The following is a 7,871-nucleotide window of genomic DNA, read 5'->3' on the forward strand; positions in this document are numbered from 1 at the left end:
ATTCTGTTATGGCAGCCCAAGTAATCTAATAGAGGTATCATACTGAAAACAGAAATTTTCTTACATTTAGAAAACCAGTGATAATGTAAAATTTCAAAGGAAAAACAATTTTTAATTATTTAAATAACCAAGACAAAAGTATTTTTTGTTAATGAATAACTTTGAGTAGATAATGCTATTATATGTCAAAATAATATTTTTTTAATTAACAGACTTTTTTAGAGCAGTTTTAGCTTTACAAAAATATTGTACAGAAAGTATGCAAAGCTCTCATATACTCTCTCTCTCTCTCTGTACAGTTTTTCCTATTGTTAACCACTTGTGTTAGTGTGATACTGCTGCTGATGCTGCTAAGTCACTTCAGTCGTGTCCGACTCTGTGTGACCCCATAGACGGTAGCCCACCAGGCTCCCCCATCCCTGGGATTCTCCAGGCAAGAATACTGGAGTGGGTTGCCATTTCCTTCTCCAATGCATGAAAGTGAAAAGTGAAAGTGAAGTTGCTCAGTCGTGTCCGACTCTTAGCGACCCCATGGACTGCAGCCCACCAGGCTCCTCCGTCCATGGGATTTTCCAGGCAAGAGTACTGGAGTGGGGTGCCATTGCCTTCTCCAACACTTGTGTTAGTGTGATACACTTTTTACAATTGATGATTCAATATTGATGTATAAGTCTATAGTTTACATTAGGGTTCACTCTGGATAGTTCTATAGATTTAAAAAAATATATAATATCTCTACCCACCACTACATTATAAACTATAGTTCCACTCCCTTAAATTTCTACTATGTTTTATCTATTTATTCTTCCCTCTCTCTGCCCAAATAATTAGACATTAATAAACTGATCTTTGACATAAATCACTTTTGTAATGAGAGTAGCAGGGACACATTCCTACATCTTCCCCATTCACCAGTTTTTCCTTGGTGGTAGATGAGTAATCCCCACTGTAGGCAGAGGTAGGAAAATACATCTGTGATTCCTTCTCTCAGTGAAATTCCTTGACTTCCATGTATCATAAAAACTGACAGTGTAACTAGGACCAGATGATGAAAGTTGTTACTGTAGACATTACTGCATATTCAGAATTCTTTACCCACTGTTCTCAAACAGAGGGAAGTGTGGAGTTGTATTGATGAAATAACATACATACAGAAGGATAAACAGATCACAAGTGTACAGCTTGATGAATTTTCACAAGTTTTCACAAGTGCCCAGACTGAGAAGCTGATAGTACTACTATAGAAATGAGCAATATAGTTCTAAGAAGATGGAAATGTCTGCAGCGCCTCCCCCTAAATGGTGTCACAGGCACTTAATTTCTTTTTTATTTATTAAATCTTCCAAATCCTTACACCTCTAATTTACTTTTCCTCTATTGTGTTCTAAAACTGAATAATATGCATAAATAGTGAGCATCAATGTCACTTTGTTTTCTTCATAACCTTCATGGAATGTTTATTAAAGTCAGGTGTTATAACTGCTAAACTGTGGAAAATTCTGAAAGAGATGGGAATACCAGACCACCTGACCTGCCTCTTGAGAAACCTATATCCAGGTCAGGAAGCAACAGTTAGACCTGGACATGGAACAATAGACTGGTTCCAAATAGGAAAAAGAGTACGTCAAGGCTGTATATTGTCACCCTGCTTATTTAACTTATATGCAGAGGACATCATGAGAAACACTGGGCTGGAAGAAGCACAAGCTGGAATTAAGATTGCTGGGAGAAATAACAATAAGCTCAGATATGCAGATGACACCTTCCTTATGGCAGAAAGTGAAGAGGAACTCAAAAGCCTCTTGATGAAAGTGAAAGTGGAGAGTGAAAAAGTTGGCTTAAAGCTCAACATTCAGAAAATGAAGATCATGGCATCTGGTCCCAGCACTTCATGGGAAATAGTTGGGGAAACAGTGGAAACAGTGTCAGACTTTATTTTGGGGGGCTCCAAAATCACTGCAGATGGTGATTGCAGCCATGAAATTAAAAGATGCTTACTCCTTGAAAGGAAAGTCATGACCAACCTAGATAGCACATTCAAAAGCAAAGATATTACTTTGCCAACAAAGGTCCGTCTAGTCAAGGCTATGGTTTTTCCTGTGATCATGTATGGATGTGAGAGTTGGACTGTGAAGAAAGCTTGAGTGCCATAGAATTGATGCTTTTGAACTGTGGTGTTGGAGAAGACTCTTGTGAGTTCCTTGGACTGCAAGGAGATCCAACCAGTCCATTCTAAAGGAGATCAGTCCTGGGTGTTCATTGGAAGGACTGATGCCAAAGCTGAAACTCCAATACTTTGGCCACCTCATGCGAAGAGTTGACTCATTGGAAAATACCCTGATGCTGGGAGGGATTGGAGGCAGGACGAGAAGGGGATGACAGAGGATGAGATGGCTGGATGGCATCACTGACTCGATGGACATGAGTTTGAGTGAACTCTGGGAATTGGTGATGCACAGGGAGGCCTGGTGTGCTGTGATTCACAGGGTGGCAAAGAGTTGGACACGAATGAGTGACTGAACTGAACTGAACTGATAATTGCTAAGGTTTTCAGTAAGCCTCCTTTTTAGCTGGTTAATGAAATTTCCTTCTATTTGTGGAGTGCTAAGTATTTGTGTCTTTTTATCGTATCTAAATGTTGAACTTTATTGAAGGTTTTATTTTCTGTCTTTCAAGATAATTATGTGCTTTTTCTTTTAATCTTATAGTTTGTAAAATATATTGAGTAGGTTTTGGGTTTTTAAAAAACTATCCTTGAATTCCTGAAAATAATCTCATTTGACCAAAATGTATTGTTCTTTTAAATCATTAATGGATTCTATGACTAACAATTTGTTTAAGATTTTATTATATATTCATAGATTGATATTTAATTTTCTTATATTTTCTTTATCTAGTTTCATATCTTCTTGTCTAGTTAACATGTCAAAGTTATGTTTCATTTGCAGAGGTCAGCTTCCTTTTATGTTTTCTGGACCCCACAATTATATGTTACAAAGAGTATCCATTTCTTAAAGAGCTAGTTTACAACTTGTTATTCCCTCAGTCATGTCCGATTCTTTGAGACCCCTGCCAGACTCCACTGTCCATGGAATTCTCCAGATAAGAATACAAAGTGGCTAGCCATTCCTTTCTCCGGGGGATCTTCCCAACCCAGAGATTGAACCTGGGTCTCCTCCACCCAGGTGGAGGAAAACTCTGCCATTTGAACCACCAACGAAGCCCAAAATTTTGTTGATTTATTCTTATTTTCTAATTTTAGATAAATTTTAATAATTTAGAGTTTTATCCACTTCATCTCAATTTTAAATCCATGAATAAGGAGAAGAAGGTGAGCAAACTTTAGGGACCCAGAAGTGTAGAATTTGATCTGTGCCACTGGCTGATGTTTTACCATAAATAAGTGGTAATAGCCAGATGAAGGAATGAAATGCCCTTGTGTAGGTTATAATTCCAGTAGTTGACTTTATAGAAAATTTCCACCAAATTTATTGTAAACATTTTTCTCCAGGGTGACTGAACTATCCTTCTTAGATATTTTAAAAGATATTGATGGAAAATAAGATTTACATTGGCAACATTTTGAGAACAGCTGTTTTGCATGAAGCACTAGTTCTCAAAATGTGGTCCACACTCCCTGGTGGAGCACAGAGAGTCAGGCAAAGTATTCTTGGTAATACTAAGATGTTATTTACCTTTTTAAATTCTGTTAACATTTTCATTAATCATGAGAAAGCAACAATGAGTAAAACTTCTTCTCCTTTAGCAGAATCAAGGCAGTGGTGACAAACAGTATTAATAGCCACTTAATCTTCACTGCCATATACATGTAGTGTGGTTTTTTTTTTTTTAACTGTTTATTGAAGCAATAACTAGTATTGACATTATTAAACCTTCATTTTTCAATATCGACTTCCCTGGTAGCTCAGCTGGTAAAGAATCTGCCTGCAATGCGGGAGATCCTGGTTCAATTCCTGGTCAGGAAGATCTGCTAGAAAAGGGATAGGCTACCCACTGCAGTTTTCCTGGGCTTCCCTGGTGGCTCAGATTGTAATGAATCTGCCTGTAATGTGGGAGACCTAGGTTTGATCCCTGGGATGGGAAGATCACCTGGAGAAGGGAAAGGCTACCCAATCCAGTATTCTGGGCTGGAGAATTCCATGGACTTTATAGTCCACGGGGTTGCAAAGAGTCAGACACGACTGAGTGACTTTCAAGGCAATGATGACAAACAGTATTAATAGCCATTTTATTCTTCACTGCCATACACGTGTAGTTAAAAATCTGCCTATTGAAGCAGTAACTAGTACTGATGTTATTAAATCTTTATTTTTCAATACATATATTTCTAATAGTTCATGTGAAAAAAGTGGGAAGAATGCATAAAGCACATCTGTAGTACACTGAATGCTGATGGTGGGCAGTGTTGAAGAAAAGCCAGTGTTCAGTAGTTTCATTTGAGAGCTGAACTCTCCACCTTTCCATGGCATACCATTTTTACTCATATGATTGACAAACTATGGTTTTTCAGACCTGGATTTTTGGCAGTATTTGTTGCAAGTGATAAAATTTGACTTTTAACCAAAAATTAGCACTTTGAAAAATTTGTATCCACTGTGATGAGCTTAACTACTGTCCAGTAATTAAAGAACTTTGCTCATGTTGGCAGTGGTCATTGTGAGACATTCATATGTGTTCAGCAGTTAAGTTCATTTTCATGTTATGTTTCCCAAGGTCACTTCTCTGTTTGCTTTGATAGTTCTCTAGTTGCTGCCCCCAGGCCCTCAAAGTGTTAAAGCCATGTGATATATGCTGCTCAAAATTGCTTAGACCCCAACAGAAAATGGGGGCTTCCCAGGTGGCTCAGTGGTAATGAGTCCGCATGCCACTGCAGGAGATGTGGAAGACTCAGGTTTGATCCCTGGGTTGGAAAGATCCCTTGGAGGAGAAAATGGCAACCCACTCCAGTGTTCTTGCCTGGGAAACTCTATGGACAGAGGAGTCTGGAAGGCTGCTGTCCATAGGGTCGCAGAGAGTCAGGCACGACTGAGCACACACACTCACAGACAGAAAACAGTTTTCAGTTCTTTACTTATACAGGTCCCTCTTTTCTAGAACCCATACCAGTGTCTAGAGAGCTAGACAGGGATGGATTTGAGCTAGCAGTCAACAACCACGCTGTATTCAAATTAGCTCAAAGACTAGGATTTTGTTAATAGGTTCATTAACCATGTTTGACCTCTTCTTTCAGCATAAATTCTCTGAAAGAAATCACCTCAGCTGTCCTATAAATATATCACCATTGGGTAGCCTCCAGTTCTTCTTTCAAGTTTAGATCTATATAAACACAGCTTTATTTCTTCCCTTGGTCTCCTAACATCTCTTGCTAAAGGACTTCTGTTTGGGTTGCCATATTAGTTATCCATTCATACTTAATACTTGGTATTAAAAAAAGAATTTTTATAAGCTGATGGCGCTCATGCACTGTCGCAGCCGTGAAGAGAGACCCCACGTCCAAGGTAAGAGAAACCCAAGTAAGACAGTAGGCACTGAGAGAGGGGATCGGAGGGCAGACAGACTGAAACTACAATCACAGACAACTAGCCAATTGAAACTAAGCCATGACATGTGGGGCCACCCAAGATTGCCAGGTCATGGTGGAGAGGTTTGACAGAATGTGGTCCACTGGAGAAGGGAATGGCAAACCACTTCAGTATTCTTGCTTTGAGAACCCCATGAACAGTATGAAAAGGCAAAAAGAAGGACACTGAAAGATGAACTCCCCATGTCGGTAGGTGCCCAATATGCTACTGGAGATCAGTGGAGAAATAACTCCAGAAAGAATGAAGGGATGGAGGCAAAGCAAAAACAACACCCAGTTGTGAATGGGACTAGTCATGGAAGAAGGGTTCGATGCTGTAAAGAGCAATATTGCATAGGAACCTGGAATGTTAGGTCCACGAATCAAGGCAAATTGGAAGTGGTCAAACAGGAGATGATAAGAGTGAACATCGACATTCTAGGAATCAGTGAACTAAGATGGACTGAAATGGGTGAATTTAACTCAGATGACCATTATATCTACTACTGTAGGCAAGAATCCCTTAGAAAAATGGAGTAGCCATCATAGTCAACAAAGGATTCTGAAATGCAGTACTTGGATGCAATCTCAAAAATGACAGAATGGTCTCTCTTCATTTCCAAGGCAAACCATTCAACATCACAGTAATCCAAGTCTATGCCCCGACCGGTAACACTGAAGAAGCTGAAGTTGAACAGTTCTATAAAGACCTACAAGACCTTCTAGAACTAACACCCAAAAAAGATGTCCTTTTCATTAGAGGGGACTGGAATGCAAAAATAGGATGTCAAGAAACACCTGGAGTAACAGGCAAATTTGGCCTTGGAGTACAGAATGAAGCAGGGCAAAGGTTAATAAAGTTCTGCCAAGAGAACGCACTGGTCATAACAAACACCCTCTTCCAACAACACAAGAGAAGACTCTACACGTGGACATCACCAGATGGTCGACACCAAAATCAGATTGATTATATTCTTTGCAGCCAAAGATGGACGAGCTCTATACAGTCAGAAAAAACAAGACTGGGAGCTGACTGTGGCTCAGATCATGAACTCCTTATTGCCAAATTCAGACTGAAATTGAAGAAAGTGGAGAAAACCACTAGACCATTCAGGTATGACCTAAATCAGATCCCTTATGACTATACAGTGGAAGTGAGAAATAGATTTAAGGGACTAGATCTGATAGACAGAGTGCCTGATGAACTATGGGTGGAAGTTTGTGACATTGTATAGGAGACAGGAATCAAGACCATCCCAAAGAAAAAGAAATGCAATAAAGCAAAATGGCTGTCTGGGGAGGCCTTAGAAATAGCTGTGAAAAGAAGGGACGCAAAAGAGAAAAGGAAAGATATACCCATTTGAATGCAGAGTTCCAAAGAATAGCAAGGAGAGATAAGAAAGCCTTCCTCAGTGATCAATGCAAAGAAATAGAGGAAAACAATAGAATGGGAAAGACTATAGAGATCTCTTCAAGAAAATTAGAGATACCAAGGGAACATTTCTTGCAAAGATGGGCTCAATAAAGGACAGAAATGGTATGGACCTAACAGAAGCAGAAGATATTAAGGAAAGGTGACAAGAATACACAGAAGAACTGTACAAAAAAAGATCTTCACAACCCAGATAATCACGATGGTGTGATCACTCACCTAGAGCTAGACATCCTGGAATGTGAAGTCAAGTGGGCCTTAGGAAGCATCACTGTGAACAAAGCTAGTGGAGGTAATGGAATACCAGTTGAGCTATTTCAAATCCTGAAAGATGATGCTGTGAAAGTGCTGCACTCAATATGACAGCAAATTTGGAAAACTCAGCAGTGGCCACAGGACTGGAAAAGGTCAGTTTTCATTCCAATCCCAAAGAAAGGCAATGCCAAAGAGTGCTCACACTACTGTACAATTGTACTCATCTCACACGCTAGTAAAGTAATGCTCAAAATTCTCCAAGCCAGACTTCAGCAATACCTGAATCATGAACTTCCAGATGTTCCAGCTGGTTTTAGAAGAGGCAGAGGAACCAGAGATCAAATTGCTAACATTTGCTAGATCATTGAAAAAGCAAGAGAGTTCCAGAAGAACATCTACTTCTGCTTTATTGCCTACCCCAAAGCATTTGACTGTGTGGATCACAATAAACTGTGGAAAATTCTGAAAGAGATGGGAATACCAGACCACCTGATCTGCCTCTTGAGAAACCTGTATGCAGGTCAGAAAGCAACAGTTAGAACTGAACATAGAACAACAGACTGGTTCCAAATAGGAAAAGGAGTACATCAAGGCTGTATATTG

Source organism: Bison bison, unplaced genomic scaffold (genome assembly GCF_000754665.1).
Source record: "Bison bison bison isolate TAMUID 2011002044 unplaced genomic scaffold, Bison_UMD1.0 scf7180017864218, whole genome shotgun sequence".
Lineage (NCBI taxonomy): Eukaryota > Metazoa > Chordata > Mammalia > Artiodactyla > Bovidae > Bison > Bison bison.